Here is a 22,832-nt window from a genome sequence, read left to right as displayed (position 1 = left end):
GGCTTCTGTAGATTTGTTTCTCTCTCCTTCCTGTTAATTTTTTTTCATCCTTGTCATTTTATATATTATTGTATTTCTCTTGTGTGTCATGCTTTTACTTACAAACTGCCCAGAATCTTTGTGAATTAGGTTACATTTGATATGTTAATAATAAAAGTTATAGTAACACCTGCATCACTCTTCTCTGTGTGAGAAGCACTCCAAAAAGATGTTTCCAGATGAGCATCGAACTCTCAAAGAACTATTACAGTAGGGAGATTGACTAAGAAGCAGTCTTTTTTTAATTGAGCAACCCCTTAGTTTTTCCCACAGCCTTTCCCTTGATAGCAAATATAAAGCTGATTTCAAATCAACAAGACTTCAAAAGGGAACATCTGGGTTGAGAAGAACCAGTTGTTGTTTTAGAGGTCATCATTCCCCTCTAAAATCAGACTATTTCTCATCAATATTTTCCCCAGTTAATATAAATTTAAATGAAAAGTGGGCTAATGTGAATTTTATTTTCAATCAAGCTAGGATTCCTCAAAAATGAAACCCAGTACATATTATAATATATGCTTAATATTATACATTGTCTGTGATGCTAGTCTCATATTTTTCTATTATATACAAATGAGTTGATCCCATATGTTGTATACACTTTAGGCAAAAAGGCTAACACTATTTTTAAGACTCAGAGGTGATTATGGAAACTGCATCATTATATATTATTTCAATCATTTTGAGAAGCAAAAGATAGGCAAGAAATTCAAAGAAACATTGAAAGCAACTCTAGAATAATTCTTCTTGTGCTAACGGGAATAAAAGAAATCATTTGAGAATAAATCCATAGCAAAAGAATAAGAGGGGCAATAAAAACAACACAATTGCCTTAAAAGTAATTGGAGAATCTTACAGTTCAGACATAGTCAAAGCTATTAATCAGCTGCCTCTTAGTTCAATTGTGGAAGCCTGTTGAGGATGAAAGAGGTCCATTCATGGAATGAATTTTATTGATTGTGTTGATGTGTTCCTGAGATCTCTTCAAACAGGCAATTATATTGATCAGAGAGGTAAATGCTGGTGCCAGAAAGGATGTATCACTATCTTAAAGTTAATTCTAGTCTGGATGCAAAATTCCCAGTTTCAGTCATATTTGGTTTAACCACTATTCCATGCAGGTTAATGAGTCATGCTGAAACAATAATTGTTTTGGAATAGTCAAAATAATAAAACAACTAGGATTGAAATGGTTTACAAAAGGTTTACATTAACTCTTCATATGAACAATTTCATATGCAATTAATATTGGCAAAAGGAAATTTCAAATGACAAAATGTGCCACTGATACTTTGAATAAAATATTGTTATTATCAACACTGTTTTATGTTATCTTTCTCTATAGAAGGGAAACTACACCTGTTAAGACTACCTTTACATTTTCTTGGGTGCTACTGATACTTGGCCTTTAAATTTAGCTATATTTTAATGTAGAAGCCATGAAACATACAGATTTGCCTGTGTCATTCAAACTATTACATGCAAATGACAGTATTAAAGGGACTACAGAGAGTTCATTTAAAATGTAAAATACAGGCTATTTAGCTGCAGGCAGACTTTAGGAATATAAATTGCTATATTGATTAAGGATATGGATTCACCTACAGTACCTCAGTATATTTCAGCTCTATCTACTAAAGCCAGAGACTGAATGGCAGATCTCCTTCATTCCAGACATATTAATGATCAACAGTCCTTTGTGGATTTGTATTCAATTAAAATCCAGAATTCTACTATGTGGATTTTGGTGTAAGATAATTTTTAACTTTAATTTTTTATTTCAAGATAATTTCAAATTAAAAATTTAGAGCTCACAGTTTTTTTCAATGCAGAAGTCTGCTTCTATAATTTTTTTAAATTGTATAATTAGATTAAGTAAAAACATAAGTTCACTGCAGCTGCATTTAAAACTACAGCCTTCTCCATGACAAATCAGTTATCAATCTACCTGATATAAATATCCAGAAAAAAAGCTATTGGGAAAGTTGATATTTTCACATTTCTCTCTCACTTTCAGTAAGAAAATTTGGAAATTCTCCCTTTCATGACTTTTTTGAATTATCTCATCTGGTTTACAAATTTTCTGTGACTTCTAGAGAGAGTTATGAGGAGAGAGATACAAAAGACTCAAAGTCTTTGTGTTTGCTGGGGTTTGGCAGCTAAGATTTGATTGCCAAATATACATTGCACATACATCTTTTATGATTCTAAGTTATCTTGTCATAGAAAATAGAAGTGCAAACCTAAGTCATTACCCTTTATATACATCTTAGCCCTTAGCAGCTGTAGCTATGGGTAGTTTACCAGGATTGTATAGAAGGCCCTGAATGCTTCATACTGAAAAGGATTACCAGTAGTTTATTAGCCACACCTTATAACCCACAGTCTCATGCAACCCACAGATACATTTTTGCAGTTCTTGGACTTTTCAATATATTGGCAAAATATTGTCAATGTTTAGTTATACTTTTGTTGTTGTGAGTTTTGTAAAAGAAAGGCTTCTTACATAAAAGCTTAAACCTCCCAAAATACAATCTAAGAAGGACTGAAATTTTGTTTCTTGGCCATTTTGTTTCCTAGTATTATTTATCACTTTTATGCCTCCAGCAGACTTACAGAATATTTAATAATGTATCCCCACAAAAAACTTGCCTGTCCCTATTTTATACCATCAAATCTTGGGGACAATAAATACAACTTTCCACTGAGGAAACCTAGTGAGACAGTTGGTCATTAGAAATTGATTTATGTACCATTCTACAGATATGGTGAGATTGAATCTCCCATGAAAATCCCATTATATTTTAAACGCAACTACTACTTATAATGGGGGCAAGAGAGAAAAAATATATCAGGAGAAGTCCTGCCAGCCTTTCAATTATCTATCTGCAATATCTTATTAAGGGGGAGAAAAACCTTTCTCTTTCATTTATATATGGACAAAGGTAAAAGTAAGAAAAACTAGCATTCCTCTAGTATCAAACACACCTTTGCTTACTCATTCCTAACACGGAGGTTTTACCAGGAACAAGATCCTACTTTTATTTCATGCCACCTGAACTGGGTGGCTGCCAATTACAGTATAAACAGTACTCTATTGCAACACAGAAGACTTGGAGGCTGGTACTAGATATTCAGAAGTACTTCTATAAATGTTCATGTCCAACCACAAAATATTCCTTTGTGTTCACAAACATTCCCATTTCAGCTTTACAAACTGGTGCTAATCCACAGGCAATCAATAGAAGAAATGTTCCTCACTTGGTGTTTTGCAGATACAATATACTGAGCAACTGTATAGGGTAGGGGTGATGGAATTTGTCATCCACAGTTGAAGAAATACTTCAGATTGGAGAAGGTTACATTAAAACAAGCAGGAATATTTTGAGATGGGTGTAGAAGAGCAAAAATACAATTGGGAGTATGAGTAAGTTCCTTCTGTAGAACTCTGAATCCTAGAAGAAGGAGGACAGGTCACTTTTTTTTCAAAAGGAGATAAAATGAATTCTGAGTAATGATTATGAACAAGATGTGGGAATGAAGATGATAAATTAAATGGTATTAAATTCTAGAAAAAGACAAAGGAAGAAGAAAATTCCTTACCATGTTTGCATTGCAAAAACAGGGCAGCTGTTTAAGATAACAAGGAGTTGTCTTTATAGTCTGTTTTGTCATCTGGATTTTTCATTCCAAGTCTGTTAGCCCTATGATTTCTAGAGAAATATATCTGTAAGTCTAGGTGCACCTGTAGCTTTATCTACCAGGATATTTCTATATTTAACTAAGAACTAATGGGATATTTTGATAGTTCAAATTTAGGACTGTTAAGGTAATTTCACTGTAAGTTTAAAACAACTTTGTCAAGTCTGCTGCCTTCCAGTGCTTCTGAGACAGATTAACTTAAAATTTTTAAGAGGAGTTATATATTTCTGGAGGAATAATGGAAAGGAGTTTTAATGACTTAAAGAAAAGTATAAAATAGGTTCATACGAAAGTGATATAACTACCAGCTGTATTTTGTATACCTACAAGGAAACAAATGAAGGCAGCAGTTAAATGGAAATTCTAGCATTTTAGATAAAAGAAAGTGGTTACTGTAATCCATGAAATTGTAATAATTCCCTCTGCAAACTCTGGAAAAGGAAATGAGTTACCAGGCTTTCATATTTTTTTAAAGTTCAGCAGGAAAAATGTTATCTTATTAAAATATTAACAGGCAACATTTGATGTTTAACGTGAGAAATTACAAATGTTGAATGAAAAAGCACAACCAGGAAATGAAATGGATAGTGGCTGCTGAAGTTGCCTTAAATTTCTCACAGTCCTCTATTGATATCTCTTTTTGCCCCTGTTTTCTTTGTGGTGGATTAATTTTGGACGAGGGAACATTGCAGACATTTTCAAAACCATGTTTGTACGTAGCAAGCAACGAAACATCTGCAAGCAAACAACCAAACTCCAAGAACACCTAGGACTTCACAATAATCAGTAAATAGGATCCAGTATCTTAAGGCTCAAATTGTTGAGCATAAGAAAAAGAAAATAAATGATGTAAGTTAAATGCCATGCTAATCAGAGCTAATCAGAGCAAGCTTGAAGAACTGTATTTACTATGTCATAGCACTATGGCAAATACATAGTTACAACTAGCTTTTTCCATAATTTATTGAAGTACTTGATATATATTGCATCAGTTATCTCTATATCTTATAAGGTAGTAATTATCATGTTTTGGGTTGCGACACCATGTGGGATCATGAGCAAATTGAGTGACATGGGAAGGATTGCACTTTAGTTCCATTCCATCTAAATGTAAACTATAGTCATAAACTAAATTTGGTTCTTGGCAGAACTCAGGATTTGAGTTTATGGTTCAGTGACCTTTACACTTGCAGCAATGATGCCTGCAAGAGCCCAACTCATTCCTAAGCACACTCCCAGCAACTGCTTTGAGACACTCTTGTCCAATCTCATCTTCTGTTTTACAAGGATGGCTCTTTCTAGGCTGCTTCCAAAGATGTGGATTTTCTCACTTAACCTGTATGCTTGAACTAAATAGATGTGCAGTAAGTCTTCTTATGAAGGATCTTGGTATTATTACTATGAGACAAGGATGAACAAATGGGACTGCCTACTGACAAACAAGCATTTTTTGTCTTCTCCAGTGAGGACAAAAAGTACAGAAGTAATGCCAAATATCACCAGAAGAGGCAAACATATACTAGTAGGGGATTAAATTTGTTTTCCTTTGGGAGCTTGTGGATTTTCTTCACCTTTAAAATAAAATAGATGCATTAATGGATCCCTAGCTTCATATATTTCAAATACTAGGGTTTTTAAAAAAAAAAATCTACCAAATTTTGGCAATGCAATTTCTAGGTCACAAGAATGGCAGTAGAAACTTTAATGGTCATATGAACTGTGCACCATGGAATTAATATTCTGTCTATAGAGGGGAGATCTAAGAGGCAAAATAAAAACACCTAGCTAACAATATACACCATTAAATTTCTATTTTTATTTATTCTGGCTATAAAACAAGAGCAAAACCTATGAGCCACCATAGATTTTTCACTTTACAGACCCTGGAATAGGGACATCCTGCCTTGTCAGCTCATAATTGGAGTTTGGTTGAGGGATTTGAAGGACAACATGAGCAAGCTATTGGTTTCATTTTTAAAATCCTCAAACATCCTAAAAGTGGTGTAAATTTCATTCTTTGCTTGAGTTAAGGTATCATTTGCCCCATCAATTCCACAAGGGCCATGGCAACAACTTTGGCCCACTTCATTCCAATGATGTCATATGCAGCAATACAGCCTATTGAAGAATCTTTTTTAAGAGCACCATTCACTGATATAAAACACCTACAAAGAACCTTTCCCACATCACTGATTTGTTTTTTGTTTTTGTTTCATATTTTTTATTTGTTTTCTCTTTATATACAATATGTGCTTAATGAGCAGCATGCTGTCTGGGTGAGTTTGTATACATAGTAATACCTCATAAGTTCCTAATTTCTATTCTATTTTATCCAACCATTGATAAAATAAGTACCAAGTTTGAAAACATTCTGTGTCTTCTTTTTCTTTTATCTGTAGTGTTAATCTGTCCATTTCTGCACAGTCCAACATTTTTTAAATTATATCTTCTTCCGTAGGTGTTTCCTCGCTTTCCCAATGTTGTGCAAATACAATTCTTGTTGCTGTTAAAACATGCAATATCAAATATACATTCCCTTTATCATATTTTTCTGTTATTATGCCTAACAAAAATAGTTCTGGCTTAAAATCTATAAGCTGTCTTAACATTTTTCTACCCAAGTATGCATTTTCACCCAAAATGGTTTTGCTTTTGGGTATGTCCACCACAGGTGATAATATGTGCCCATTTTTTTAATTACATTTCCAACACTTCATCACTGATCTTTGAACATCTATGTTTTTAGATTTGATGTAGAAAAGTATCCTGTCAATAACACTCTCATAAAAACTGACAGGGCAATCCTGTCATATAATATACATATCAAATAAATAAATATACATATCATATCATATCATATACAAATAAATAAATATGTATAATAGTTATAATATGATAGATAGATAGATAGAGATAGATATGGAGTATAATATATATATACTGTATATATGAGTGTGTAATATATGTATGTATATGTTTATGTACTATATATCTCGTGTGTGTGTGTGTGTGTGTGTGTGTGTAAAGAGAACAAACCTCACTTCTTTTAGCACTGATTTGATAATAAATAGCTGCAAGAAAAGAACCAAGTTTAGAAAGTACCAAGGAGATCATAGCTATAAACTGTTTATAAATATACATGCCTGATTTTGAATTTCCAGTTGCCAAGCACCCAAATTTTGATGATATGACTTTGTGGAGGACTTGTTGTGGCTTCACTGCTATTGTAATTTCAAACAGTGGCTAAATGAATGGTTGTAAGTCAAGGACAACTGGTATTAGTTTATCTTTTGTGAGTAGAGCAAAATCCATGCTTTATTTTTTTTAATACAAAACCTCCAAAAAGAAGACATTTTCCACTGCCTAATACTGTGAATATCATTTTCAAAGGACCATGTCGAAGTATTTGAAGCCACAAAATAGTTAACCATTTCCTGTGGAGATAGATTTACTCAATGCTAAATTTCATATTTTCAACCAACAATCTTCAGTAGAAATAAATATACAGCTGCTGTGGCAAATCCATACAATTGTAAACTACAGATGGTCATACTAGAGATAGTTAATAAAGGTGACTTGACTGCCAAATCACCAGCTGGCAGAATCAAACAATAACAGCAGGAAGAATGTTTGGTATTGCAAGCCAGAAAGTTCTGCAGGATGAAATAAACATTCACAATGGTGCTGACTTTTTAGAAAGTGAGCAACAACCTTAACTATGTAAATGCACAGAAATGGCTGATTAAGCAAATAAATTTATCACAATAAATATTTCATGAATATCATTGGAAGGATGATTGATGACACCATTACAAAATCATTAAATATGAAACCAAGAATATTGGTATAGGGATGGTCAGTTTCCTAACTAAAATAAATCTAGATGTAAAATTCTGCTTTATCCATTTTGCTCTTTCCAACATTCCCCTCAGTACTATGATTTCACCCACTCAAAGATACCACTGCACCACGAGCCACTCCCTTCAGTTCTTGAATGCTGAAAAAAAAATCCTAAGGGAAGCTCCCAGGATGCAAATTATCATTAGAATGATAATTAAAATAGAAAGGTAAGGAATATAGATGAGTTGAGTCCTAGCATATATATCTTTAGATCAGTTGGGATTCAGAAGATTAGTCAGAATACATTTGCAAGAAGACAACCAATATAGCATATAAGGTTATGCTATCTCTGAACTTTTTTCACCAACATAGCACAGTCTATAGTATGGCTTATTGTTCAGTTTGGATTGCAAGATTCAGGATATTTGAAGACAACATCTCATTTCAAATATCACCTGGCCAAAATGCCTTCCAGAACCAAGTATTCCTCTGGTTTCCTACCTTCTTCCTTTCCATAGAAGCCATTGAATATCCAAATATTTTCTCTTTCTCCAACCACGAGTTATAAACTCTGGTCATGACCCACTGACTAGGAATTCCAGAACCTGATTGAAAGAAACCAAATGATTATTACAGATGTAGAAAAAGTTATATCTGGGCCTTCTTTGGAACACATGACTAGGAAGTAGGAATTTAGATGCATTTAGAATGGAGCAGGTAACAATATTCTGAGCCACTATTCAGCTGCTTTCTCTATTTGGATTATACTGGAGAATGCTTTCTAAACTTTTTTGCTTGCAATTTCCAGCCATATATGGTTCATTTTCATCTATAATGTTTTATTTCTTGGGTTCTACTATGCCAAAGGTAGTTCTGTTTTGAAACAGTCATTCTTTAATAGATAGATAAACCAACAGAATTCCAAACTCCTTTTGTATATTTATCTTCAACGTTTCATTAGGTCAGAAAAAAATAATTCTTGTACTTCATCTGATGCTCAAATACCATAATAATTTCTAACTTCAGTTTTTTATTCATATTTTATTGATTTCATTTACTCAGCCTAAATGTATAGATATATGATGCTACAAGATCCATTGTAGCAAAGAATACAGGTCAAACAGCATGCATCAAAATACAATTTCAGATGTGACAGACCCAAACCCCTTCTTTCCTTAGCATCTTGCAATAACATATATCTAATTCTTGGTTTTTTTCTCTTGCCATGTGAACTTAGAAATATCCTTCTGTTTAAATGGATTATTAGTTGTAAGTATTGGTAACATCTGAAATAAAAAAGCATCTTTGGTAAAGTATTTATCTTAATTACAGAAATCCTACCCAATAGTGATAAATGCAATTTATCCTATCTTTGTAAATTCTGTATAATATGCCTCCAAAGGGAGACGTAGTTATTTTGAAACAGTTTTATATTTGTATTTGTCAACATAACCCCTAAGTATTTCACCTTTTTCTCACCCTAAAGCCTGACTTTTTATTCAATATATCATTATCCTGAGAAGGCATATTCTTGATCAGCATTGATGTTTTCTGTTTATTTATTTTGAAACCTGCCAAAGTCCCTAACTCATCCAGTTTCCTCATCAAATATTCTATATTATTTGGGGGTCCTGTAAAAATATAACCATGTCATCAGCAAAGGCCCTAAATTTATAAATTTCTTACTTAATATTTATACCCATTATTTTATTGCCTTGTCTAATACTTCTATCAAAAACCAAGATAAACTGCGAAGGGGACAAAAGACATCCTTGTCTTGTATCCATTTAAATTTCACATGGGTTAGTTAATTCACTATTTATGACACTTTTGCATTTTGTGACATGTAGATCATTTTGATTCTTTGGATAAAATTCACTCTAAAGTCCATTTCTTCCAACACATTAAACATAAAAATCCAATTTAGATTGTCAAAGGCCTTCTCTGCATCTAGAAATATTAAGGCAGCCTGTTTCTCATTATGATATTGTACGTATTCAATAATATTTAGGACAGTCCTCACATCTCTTAGCTGTCTTTTTGGCAGAAAGCCTGCTAGGTCTTCCTGTAGAATTTTCAAACGTCTTTCTGCCAGAATGGCAAAGAGTTTATAATCTTTATTTAATAATAAAGATTGGTCTATAATTCTTTGTCTTTGTAATATCTTGACCCTCCTTTGGGAACAGCACAATATTGGCTTCATCCTCGAAACAAATATTGCGAGATCATCTAGCCTAGGGCCTTGCCTGGCCTCAGTTTTTTAATAGCTTCTGATATTTCAGAAGCGGTTATCGGGTTGTTCATAAGTTGTCTCTGGGCTTGTGATAGTTTAGGTAACTGTTGTTTTGAAAGGTATCTATTTTTAACATATCAATCTCCTGTCATAAAAAAATCATAAAAAAGGTGCTAGAATGCTCAGAAATGGACAAATTAACGATGGAACTAAGAGATAGAGAGGAAACAGAGCACTACAAGATATGGAACAGGTGGTATAGCTGGCTCGAAAAGAGATGTAAAATCAATGCATAAGGAATATATAGTAAACACAATGAAAAGAAATGGCATATACTTAGAAATCAATACAGATGGAAATATTGTATATAGATGTATATTGTAAAAATGAGAAAGTATGAAACAAAGAAGAATATGTATAAGTTAATGGAATGGAAAATAGAAAACCTGAAATCAGAAAAAGAGAAATACCAATAACAGAAAGCTACAAAAATGTAATTGTGATTTTAATGTTTGGAAAATGTCAAATAAAAATATTTATTAAAAAATAAAAAAGAAGAGTCAGCAATATTGTAGATTCCCTCTTGTCGTGAATCAACACTATTATATGAAAAGGCCTCTGAAGGGGGGAAACAGAGCTTACATCATATGAACCCAAATGACCAACCAAAAGTTGTTTAAAATGAAACTGTTCCTGCCCCTCACAGCAGCCATCACAGTTCATACAAAAAGTTCAAATTCCGAAAGCCAAATCTGTTGAGTCAGCTCAACAGATTCACTAGAACGTTTAAGCCAAAAAGTGCAAAAATAGTTTGAGTAATTTCCACATGATTTAGTTTCAGATTGTATCAGGTTCTTATTCTGGCTCGGCTATCTCAGCTCCACCCTCTCGCCATCTTGAATCACAAAGCCTCAAAAATGACAGAAATTCCACAAAAAAAGGAAAGAGCAGGCTGCAACTAGAGAAAGCCTCTTTTAACAAGAAAGGTAAATATGCAAAAAAACCAAGAAAAAAACCCTTGCGCCTGAGAAGCTGTGGCACCTTTTATTGTCCATTAGAACAGCTGATTCTTCCACAGTGAACTTGCTTTGTTGCCCCGCCCCAGCCAGGGACTCACCTGATTACTTTTTTTCTCCTTCAAGTAGCAGACTGAGAGCACCTACCTTCCCAGGGGAACAAAGGGATAAATTTCCAAAGACCCCCGCCCCCCCAGCCAGGTTTTTCTTCTGCCTTAGAAAGCACTCTAAGCCCTGAACTGTGGAGAGTCTGTAGGGGACCTAAAAGTTCCCTGCTGTCAAAGGTGAGCAAGTGCTTTAAATAAAACCTTGTACAGTGATGCATCCCAAGGCTCGGGGGCAATGTGGGTGGTGTCAAAATAGGAAGCCCCCACTTGCTGGTGCCTCCCCAACTTCTGCCCCATCCCCTGCTGCAGCCAAACTGCCAGTTCAGAGTGGAGCTAACCTACCGCCAGCAGCCTCTGACAGCCTGCTCATTCATCCGGCTCTCCATCCAGCACCCACAGCAAGTTATCCTTGCAGTGACTTTCCAGGGTTGAGATGTCCTGCAAAGAAATGGTGACACTGAGCTGGCAGAGGAAAGTTGGTGGTGATGAGAAGGCCACCCCTTTGGCCACCTTGAGCTAGTGGTGTCAAGTTGTCATAGACCTCCATCTTTACAAATAAATGCCAGCCAAAGACAGATGCAGTTCTAATACACCCCCCCCCCCCATATAGACAGGGTTCTGACAGTAGGGTCATCTTCAGTAAAGAATCTTTGGCCTTTAATGTTGTTTTGACCTTAATAATCAAACAAATCAGCCATAACACTGATGGTGCTTCAGATAATCAGATCCTAAAACTTCAATCAATACAAACACTGAAAGTTGAGCCAGGTGAGCAATTAGATATAGATTGTTTGGTACAGTCATCATCTGATCTCTACATTGCACACTTCCCAAGAATAGCTCAATGTACAATATGTTATAATAATCAAGTTTGTGCTAGTATTCAGAGTTCATTTATTGGGGAAAAAATGTTGTGGCCATTAACTTGCTTCCTATGTATTTATAAGTTGGAGAAGAGTTTATGCTTAGCTGGGAGGAGAATAGTGCTTTAAAAACAATACTATTATGCAGCAAAGAATTGTTGGAAAGGACTGCTGAATATCCTGTTTGCTAAATCTTTCACCATAAAGATCTACTGTTCTAATTTAATCACAGGGCAACTCCGTGATTTAATAGTTTCATTTGAACAATGTGAAAACGTTCGTGGATAAATTATAATTGAATCATGGACTTGGGGATGATTTTGGAAGCTGCCCACTGCAATCTCCTGTCAATTCCCCTTTTTAATGTAGCTAAAGGATACTTGCTAAATGGCTGTCACATGTTTTTTTTATTTTACTTTTATTATTGATATTTTGGTTATTTAAAATATTTTTTTATTTTAAAACCAAAATTTATTTTCCCCCTCCCCCTTGATTAAATTGGTTTAATCCAAAATGTCTTTAGAAAATTTCTTCTGGTGATTTTTTTCTTAAATATTCAATTAGAACATTAATGTTGTTTTTGTGGCTATATTATAAAACCAACCAATCAGTTGATCCGGTACACCTTCTATATACCTAGCCTTGCAATATTTGAAGAGTGCAATCATACTTCCATTTAATATTTTTCTCCAAGCTAAAGGGATCTTCAACTGTTCTTTGTAATACATTTTGTAATAGTACTGCATGCCACAGTTTTGTCAACCTTTGCTTCTATGACATTATGGGGATTATATGGTGGATCAGATGACAAGCTGAACTCATCAATTAATTATTATTCAGCTCCTAAGTCAGAGGAAATATTGTGAAGACATTTCTGTACCACATCTTTAGAACTATAAAGTGTGATTTCCTACTGGTGGGAAAGTTTCCTTGTCCTGTCTTCTGGGATTATTCAGATATACCTCAATAATCCAGAATAGAACAGAACTATTTCTTGTTCTGTGTTTTTAAAAAAAGTCTTCCACAGTTACATACAAATTTCAATGAGAACCCAGTTAATCAATCAGTATCAGTACCTATCTTCAATCTAAAAGACATGAACTTTTAAAATATTTTTATAAAACCCAGAAAAACTAATACTAAAGGAAGGGGGGAGGGAAAGAGAGACAGAGACAGAAAAAGAAAAAGAAAGAAAGAAAGAAAGAAAGAAAGAAAGAAAGAAAGAAAGCTTCTGATTTCTTTTGCAGCAAATAATACAAAATTATTTCTTAAAATCCATGATTAGGAAGAAGAAATTGAATAAGAGGGAAAAATAGATCAGACATTTGTTTTAAATCATTTTTTAAAAATTCTAAGGGCAAAAAGCAACTTCTGTCACATTAGAACCGGTGAAATATGTCTCTTTTCTCCTATTCTTTCCTTTCAGCAACACTTGGAGAAACCACAGGCTTTGTATTTTTTTAAAAAGTGGATACAACTTTCTGTTGCATTTTTTAAAAAGTAGACCTTAACCAAAGTATTTTGTCATTACAAATCTTTCATATAGGGGTTGTGGTTTCACCAATATTTGAAAATTCAAGAAAGACATCCTCACCATGTAATGATGATGGGAGTAATCTATAAAAAGCATTGCATCCAATTTACATGCCTAATATGTTACAGTAAAAAAAATACTATGTCTAAAGCTTTTCTAATAATTGGGTTATTTAAATCTCAACAGAAAACTTTAAAAAATAATCTGAGGTTTCCCTCATTGATTTCTAAAAGGAGGTACTGTGAAAGTATAAAAATGATATGCTACAAAAATGTTTGAATTGTTATTTTGATATGCATTAATAACTACAAAAAATAAAGGTTTTTCCTCTTATTGGAAAAGATGGCACATTTTAAAATAAAATATACCAATAAACAGCAACCTAAGAACTGCACATGTAATAATTAGGCTTACCATCATTATTTCAATACAGTGTATTTGTCATTTAACAGTCTTTGGACAGTCATTGGTCTTTGTTAAAGAAATAAACTATTTTAAATGTTTAGATGCTATATAGCAGAAAGTCACTGCTCATTGAGAGGCGACATAAAAATAGCTTGCTGTGCATAATTGATAGTGAAGGCAAATCAATAGCTGTCACAAGTTGTTAATCTGTGCTTTGAAATATATTCAAAACAGAATCTGCTCTCAAGTATCCCATCTGGACATCAGCCAAAGTGCTAATAAAGAACTCCATCACCAAATGACCCATTCATGATGGTGACTTCTAATTTCTTCCCATTTAAAAATTGTCTAGGCCCACACCGAACAGGCCTTCAGCCTAACATGTTCCCAATGACTGCTATAGATATGCTTGATCAACTGTAAGTAATCATGCTGTCAGAAAGAAACTGCCTACATCTGCACATTTCCAGGACTTAACAGAACTAGGTTTACAGATGACATTCTTGCCGTCAACAGACAACTGATTTCTTTTTAATTTTTTATTCAGAAAAGTATAGGTTGCTGTTTGTCTAATTATTTGTAGAGAAATATGCATTATGCATAAGAATGAGGCCTGATGTTAAATCTTATACATGCTTATTCAGAAGAAAATTGTCTTATGTTTCATAAGGGAAAAATAAATAAATAAATAAACAAACAAATAAATAAATAAATGCTGCCTGAGACATTCATTTTGATAAATATGTATATGCTTGCAAACTTAAATATAATAGCAATTTCAGTCAGCACCCATACCACTATTCAGCCCTATTTCTTCTGGAATTATAATGTGGAAGAAATGTCTCAACTACGCAAGCACCATCATTTCTGAGCAGTCACTGAATTTGGTTTAAGTAGGCAGTCAGGTTATATAATCAAGACATGTCAGTGAGAATTGCCCTTTTCGTAGTGATGAACAAAAAGCTTGACATCTGCAACTGATGTAGCACTGAAAGCAGAATACTTCCTTGTGTTTGCTTCCTGGGCAGCTAGAATAATCTGCCTGCTTATCTGCATACTGCATGTGGACAAGGAAGGCTTGCTTATTTTAAAAACGCAATACTTATTTTATCCCTGACAAGGGAAAAGTGTCAAGATTCAGGTCTAGCTTCAACTCAAAATATATAAATGATTAAAAGAAACAGAATCCAGTATCTGGGTCTTGTGATAAATTGAAATGGGAGAAGCTATTAAATTTAAGTTCAAATATCATATGTCATCTAAAATGTCAGTTCCTTGAATACTTTCAACTGAATGAGGCTGAATGAGTCTATGAGGCATCACTAAACTTAAAAAGTACCATAAGTGTATGGTGAAGTCATGCTTAATTTGAAGATGTATGTATGTATGTATGTATGTATGTATGTATGTATGCAGGGACGTGCAGTCACTAGAGGCAAGGGAGGCGGAGCCTCACCACTCTCCTCAGGAAAAGAAAATAAATTTAAATATTTTTTTTAAAATAATTAAAGCCAAGATAGTTGCTACCAGATTCCAGGTCCCAGTGGCTTGGTGTCTGCTTAGTGTTAACCAAAGCAGGAGGCGAGAGAACTCGGGGCCTCTTTTCCATAAGGAATTTTTCGCCTTCTAAAAGTTAATAAAGAGTTAAAAGGCAAAGAAGTTCAGATGGAAAAGAGGCACTAATTCTCCCGCCTCCTGATTTGGAAGCAGCCAATCGTGTCTTCTTGAGCACGCTTACGTTGGGCGGGGCGTGCTTCAGAGGAGAGAGGAGTGGGCGAGAAGGAGGAGGCTGCCTCTTTGCTGCAGACCTGGGCGCTTGGCGGCTCCCGCGATGCAAAGTAAGTGCCCCACCGTCCCCGATGCTGCTGCCCGCTGCCCCGGCCTGCTTCTCCAGGCTCCGCCGCTGGAAGTCTCGGATCGCCTCTGGGGGAAGGCTGAGTGAGAAGCAGAGCGAAGCTTCTCCGCGGCCTCCCGGCGCTACGCAGAGGCTTAAAGTCTACCATTCTTTTGCATCTGTTTATACTGAAGTGTGCATAACTCTAACCTAAAGACTACCCATGTGACTAGCAGTCTTCCAAAAGAGAGAATACCCTCTATCAAATGCTATTTAATGGAATAAAAGGTCTTGATCTCTTGTTTAGTGAGTCATATTCATAGGATAATACTTCACAGTATATTATATGCATCTCTTAACAACAGTTCACAATATCTCTTCACAATAAATATGAAAGTCACAGTACAAAGTACACTAAAAGAACAAATAAAGGTATTTTGTCTATTTGAAAGTAAATATATTCTAATGTTAAAAATGTCTGCCTACAAGCATAGCTACATTCTTCATTTCCACGTAAATGGGATTTATTAATAAGTGCCAGTCAGTACCAGAAATTTAAGCATGAAGAACTTTAATTTGAAGAAATACCATTGGCTGATCAGTCAGTTCCTTAGAAAAAGCAAAAATTACCCTGCAGCTGTAGCACAAGCCATACTTATACCCTATAAAAATCAATAAAACTCTTTTTCAAGGTTATTTAGGATACAAATGCCAGTATAAAGCATTGTCAGTATAAGATTATGCTGGTAAATTTTACTACATAGGACCATAATATAATGTATTGTATGTTTGATGGCAACTCCCGAACTGAATGTTCTGTCTAAGTGCAAGCTTAATGAAAAATTACTTGGATGACAGGAAAACAGGTGTGTGTGTTACTGACTCATCCCAAAATATGACATTTTAATAGAGTACAAATTAATGTTCTTAGAGCAAGCAGATCAGAGGTGTCATTTGAAAAATTCAAAACCTGAGTAAGCATGTTCCATGGTTCAGTCATACCAATAACTAAAATTAGTGGTACCACTAAATTAAAGCTGCCAATGGCAAATCTAGTTGAAAGCAGATTATCCTTTAGCAGCAATGCTAACAATAAAGGGAAAAAGTGATATAAAAGCAAGGACAGATGCTGTTATAGCTTCCTTTCCATCAAAAAGACGACATACATGACAATTTCACAATGCAAACTCTACCCCAACATATGTACCCTGTTGCAATTCAAGTATAAAAGGATGGAGTTTCTGTCATGATACCCCTGGCACATTTTGTCATCAATGTGACTATTTCAGGGCTGTCAAACTCGCGGCCTGCAGGTCAGATGCATTATGTGATGGCCACGCCCAGTTTAGCAAAGAGGGGGGAAGTCCTTATAGGTCACGTGACATCACTGTGACACCGCGAGTTTGACAAGCCTGATCTATTTTCTTTAACAAGTATGTTGCATAGCTTTTAAAGACAAAACAGGTGTTCCCTTGAAGAGTATCTATCTGAGCAAATACCCTTTTGCTCAGTAAAAATGTGATCTTCAGGAGGAAAAGATTTGGCCCAAGATAAATGACAGTACCAACGAAAAATAAGAATCTGTCATTTATATAGCATAAACATAATACGTGTGAATGAAATATGCTAAGTAGTACTACTTCCTACTATGGAAACTCATGAAAGACAGAATCCCCCTAAAAGTCTATAGCTTAATAGATTGCTAGAGCTACTGTAGACCTAAGTGCAGAAAATGATTATGTATCATGTAATTTATTATTTTCACCTTATGACAATCAAATACGTGCTCTACTAGGAGAACTCTTTGTGTGTCAGTTTTTTTCTTCTATGTAAAATGAAGCTAATAGCATTTTATTCTCCACTGTTGAGATTGAATTCATTAAGACTTACAGAACCTATTTCAGTTCTCTAAATAGAAGGCAGCATTGAAGTGCAAATTATATTATCTTAACAAAAGATGCCATCATTAGAATAAAGAAGCTAAAATTAAAACCAAACATTTTTTTTCATTCCTCAGCATGTTGAAATTAGTCTAATGCCTATGTCAAAGGAAGAGAAATAATAATAAATAATGAAAGGTGGGTGATACGAGAGAGAAAGAATAGCAAAATCAGCAGCAAAGAAAAACAGATTTAACAGTTGGCAATTGCTCACTTGTGTTATGTTAAAACAAATTAAATTCAGAGTTATGCTACTACTGAAATATGCTATTTGCTAAATAGTTTTGGGCAAAAAAATCAAGAGAAAAGAAAAAAAATATTGGCTTCATAATTTTTCTATTCTGCTCTGAACATTTTTGCTATTTACATCATCAGTATAAGATGATTCATTCTGAGCCAGATAATGTTATTTATATCAACAAACAACGTTCTGGGAATATAGAGGTTTTGTTTTACACAATCAAACTATTGTCCACCTAGTCCAATTTCTGATGGTTTGAGGATGCAAGAGGCTTTGCACAGGATGTAAAAGGACATACTGTACTTCAAAAGTAGATGGGAGCATGATACGGAGAATGATGGAGACCCTGTGAATTTTAAGAGAGTGATTGATTTATTTATTAAATGCCATCAAGTTGTTATCAACTTTAGTAATGACACAAGACAGATTTTCTCCATGGTGATCTGCCACTAACCGTTTAGGTCTTCCAATGTAGACTCATTGTTGCTGTAACTATCAATCTTGCTGTTAGTTATCCATATTTTTTCCTTCCATCTTTCTCAGCATTAAAGTCTTCTTGAGAACAAGGTCTTTGCAAAGTAGGTTTATTTGAACCTGTTCATGTGTGTCTTCAGAACTCTGGATTGATTTATTCTATCATTCTTGGTTGTCCTTTTAGGTATCCCTGCTGTGACTACATACTCTTGGCATACACTCCTGACGTTCTTCAATTATCCTTCTCAGGAACATACCTCTTCCACGCGGTACACCACACTAGATTCAGGGAAGAGGGGTGGTGTTAAAGGATGAAATAGGCATCTCACATTTATGCAAAACTTTATTTTACTCTTAAAAACCTCACAAATGTTTGCCCCAATATTTAAAATTAAGGTGATAGTAAGGATCTAAGAAATTTTCAAAAAAAGATGTATGTAGTGTATGTAGAGCCGAGGTGGCACAGTGGGTAGAGTGCAGTACTGCAGGCCACTTCAGCTGACTGCTATCTGCAGTTCAGCAGTTCAAATCTCACTGGACTCAGATTGTGAGGGCGATATGCTGACTCTGTAAACTGCTTAGAGAGAGCTGAAAGCCCTATGAAGTGGTATATAAGTCTAACTGCTATTGCTATTGCTATTGCTATTTTGCATATCTGATCTAACCAAGTATTGTTAACAGTGACAGCAGTTCTCCGTAGTAGGAAATGCCAGAATTCTGCATGCAATACATGTGTTCTCATCCTGGCACTTGTTATATTGCTGACAATTGTATTCGCATAATATTATCAAACAGTGCCATGACTTGTAATTTTACAAATATTAATATTATTATATATGTTTGATAAATATCTTAAAATAAAAAATAAATAACTTAAAATAAAATAAATAACTTAAAATAAAATAAATAACTTAAAATAAAAAATACACAGAACAAGTGACTTAAGTAAAATGACTTCTAAAGAATGAACTAATTAACTGCAAAAAATAATTAACTTGCATGAAATCACGAATTGGAAAGTCACTTCCTAATGAAAATGATAACTTAGGGTAAGAAGAATGACTGTGTTCCAAACCTAACCTACATGTATTAAATTAGTGAAGCATTACCTTGAAGCAGTTATCTTAAGATTGAAAAGGATAAATCTGCTCTATAGTTTCATTTCCAAATTCAAATATTACATGTAGCAAGATGCACAGATGTAAATAAACTTCCAGCAATGTTAAATAGTCATGACCCATATTTTAAATTATTTAAAAAATAAACAAACAGAGACAATTACAATTTCCTTTTCATAACATCTTTTGAGTAAGACTCATATATACTCTCTATAACTGTTGATTCACAATGGATCACCAGATTTCTGTGGCTATCAATTTTAATATCAACTGGAAATGACAACCCAACTATGCCAACAAAAACTCAAAACATTTTAGTATAGAATTTATGATTTAAGCAACTGTTTTTATAATAGCAAGGACAAAAGAAACATAAGACATTTTTTCCTGCATTAAATCTTCTTTAAGTCTACATAAACCAGTCCAACTTGATAGTCAACCAGTTTTTGTACCAATCTTGTCTAGCATCAAATTTCTGTCTCATGGTTTCTATGATGTTTTGTGTCTCAATTTTCTGTTAAAAGATAAACAACCATAGCAAACACTAAAGTGACATGAGTAAATGCAAGGATACCCATGATGAAAATCTGATGTGACCTCTGTTAACAAGACTTCTTCATGCAATGTGTTTTAAAAGGGTGTACTTAAGTCTTGCTGATTCATTGTTTGAATTGGGCTAATGGCTTTCATTCAAGTTTCCCTATTTTGTTCTAATTGCACAGTTCTTATATTCATACATGTATACCTGTAAAAGGATGTGGGAATGACCTTGGAAGACAGGGAGAAGAGACCAATTCAATTTTTTAAATATTGAGAAATAATACTGCAGTTGCTCCTTTAAATAGGTAGCCAATGTATCAGGGAAGTAAGATATTTAGCTTAGTATCTCTCTAACACAATGTAATCATTGTGGAAGCAATGCATTTTATGTCGGTTTTGTTGCTGTGGAACTGTATATTTCCAAAGCAAAAGCATTTACAGAAATTAAAGTATCCAAAATGACTTCAGTAAATTAATCTGTCCCATTTTATGACCTTCTACCTTCACAGCAGAATCTATATTACAAACCTCGGTTAGTAACAGCACAAAACTAACAATAAGATATATGAGTTTATCAATCCATTAATTTGTAATGCAACTTTAAGTTTTAACTTTTAAATAAAAACACATACCGGTATATAACAAAACAACTGCTCCTGTGATTGTCTGGATTTGTTTTCTCATTCTGTCTCTCATAGTTGAGGTCTACCTATGATGTCTATTATAGGCCTCTCTCATCTCTTTAAGTGGGAGAACTTGCACAATTGGTGGCTGACTAAATAGTTTTTTGCCCCACTGTATATGCCAGTTGCCAAGCGTCTAAATTTTGATCATGTGGCTGCAGGGATGCTGCAATGGTTCTGTGAAAAATTATAAGAAATTTTTTAGTGCTGTTGTAACTTTAAAAGAATGGTTATCACTCAAATACTACTGTAAAAGCAAACTAACATTTTGCTCTGTGGATGTTACATTGAACCTGTTGATAATATCCAAATAATTTTAACTTATGATACATATTGTTTTTTACACCTTATTTTAGAGGTAGAATAATCATTGTGTCAATATGAGATTTTTATTATTAAGTACATTGCATTTTTGCAGCTTGTCCATTAGATCTTGCAGAAAAGGCATGCTCTAGATCTTGTGCATTGCAGTGTGTTATTTGGTGGGACCCAAGAAGAGGCTCTGTCTGGAATATTATCCCCTAGATTAAATTCGCTGCAATCTTGAGGCATGTCATAAGATCTTGAAAACATGCTCTTGTTACCAAGCCTGGGACTCAAGGGTATGATTGAACTCTTATCATGATTGTGTTAATTGCTGTTAGTTTTTCTCTTGTTTGTTGACTATATTATTATTATGTGTTTTTATCTTGTATGTAAGCATTGCTGGCTCTCCAGAACCATGTATTAGAAATGGATAACTGTAAATTGAATGAACAAATAAATATTTGCTTGGAAGTAACTTGTTAGGTGATTGCCTGTTACTTTTTTTAACTGCTAAGAAAGTTCTTTAATATTTAATTGGGATGTGTAAATAAAGAGGGTCTGGTAGATCATCTTTGCTTTATAGTGTAACAGCTTTTTTCATTTTTTAAAAGAAAAAAAAACAAATGTAAAGTTTTCAAGGCTCTCTGTTCTTCTTATGGGATGGCTATGCCTTGACACTTATGAACTATTAAATAGATTACTACAGAAACATCCATAAGATATTTCTAAAATAAAAGGCAAGTCAATGAATAATATAACAAAAAGACAGAAAAAAACCATTTTCAGTGGCAGCTAACAATTATTCTAAGGGCTTGCCCAAAAAAACATATCAAAGTCCCTCAACAGCCCCCCAAAATGGGGGAACAAAAAGGGGAAACTAATTTGTCAGAAGTCTTGGTACTTTTTAGCTCCAGGTTTCACTTTTATTCTAAAAAAGTCAGTGGGTCTAAGTGATATTTAAAATGCCGAAGCTCAAACAACTCTTTCAATTGCAGTCCTCCCTTCTCCCCAGTAAAACATCAATACAACTATTTACTTGACACTAAAGAACTCGAGGTCCATCCCTCTCCTTTTGCAGGCTTGAAAGGTTACCTAGAATCCTAAATCACCAGAGCAGAATCTGACCACGAGTGGACAACTAGGACAATTCTTTCTAGATAATCCTTTGGGGCTTATTTATTTGAATAATTCCACACTTGGCATTTCGTTTCTTGAGGCAGAGAGCACTTGAGCCGCTAAGAATCACGGTGAGCCGATTAGTTGTTCCTTTCTTTCCCTAACATTCACTTTCCTCCCTTCATCCTTTCCCCAAGTAACCTCCTAGGACATTATTTTTAGCCTGTATAGCAATGCTTGAGAACCACGAACATTAAGAATCTTTTTAATGATGTAGTTCTCGGACGCACCGTTTCTTTTTTGATCGAATTTTTTCGTTTCTTTCGTGTAAGTCCAAAGAAAGACAGAGGCCAGTTGTGAAAGACTTGGCAAGCGTGCTAATCCTCCTTCCCATCTCACCAGAGCTGGGAGAAGGAGTCCGGTATTTAACCAACTTTTTTCAGGTTTACAGTTGCAAATCCACCTCCTTAAAGCGACGCGTCAAAGGGAAAAAGGGGCAGGAGGGAACCTCGAGTTTTCTAGTGCCAATCCAAATCAAGCCCGCGGCTGTAAATGAGCCACGTGGAGTCTTTGCTCTGGAGGTGACTTCCTGCTTAGATTGACAAACTGGCCTGAAAGATTAGCAAGGAAAGCAGAAGGAACAAGAATAATATTCAAAGAGAACCGGGGGGGACGGGGGGGAGGCACACTGTATTAGGAAAGGGGAGAGAGGGGAAAAAAGTTTGTGATTTTACAGAGTGAGAGCGGGCGCGCTGCAAGAGGCCGGGAAGGAGAGGCGGTAACAATTGGAGAAAAAGGAGGAAGGCCGAGAGAGGAGGAAAAGAGGAGGAGAGGAGGAGGA

General features: G+C 34.8%; 1 long non-coding RNA gene across 1 annotated transcript; it reads right to left on the bottom strand.

The window, feature by feature from the left end:
• Positions 1-18,119: 18,119 nt before the first annotated feature.
• LOC148043887 (uncharacterized) lies at positions 18,120-22,665 on the bottom strand. The gene is made up of 3 exons (XR_015697904.1): positions 22,426-22,665; positions 20,519-20,746; positions 18,120-18,507 (listed from the first exon to the last, which is right to left on the bottom strand). It is a non-coding gene; the product is annotated as an uncharacterized LOC148043887 (long non-coding RNA).
• Between the last annotated feature and the right edge of the window lie 167 nt (positions 22,666-22,832).

The sequence above is a fragment of the Thamnophis sirtalis genome, unplaced genomic scaffold, assembly GCF_051295495.1.
Source record: "Thamnophis sirtalis isolate CommonGarterSnake01/CBP01778 unplaced genomic scaffold, rThaSir2_p1.2 scaffold_10, whole genome shotgun sequence".
Lineage (NCBI taxonomy): Eukaryota > Metazoa > Chordata > Lepidosauria > Squamata > Natricidae > Thamnophis > Thamnophis sirtalis.
This window is presented reverse-complemented; position numbering and strand designations above follow the sequence as displayed.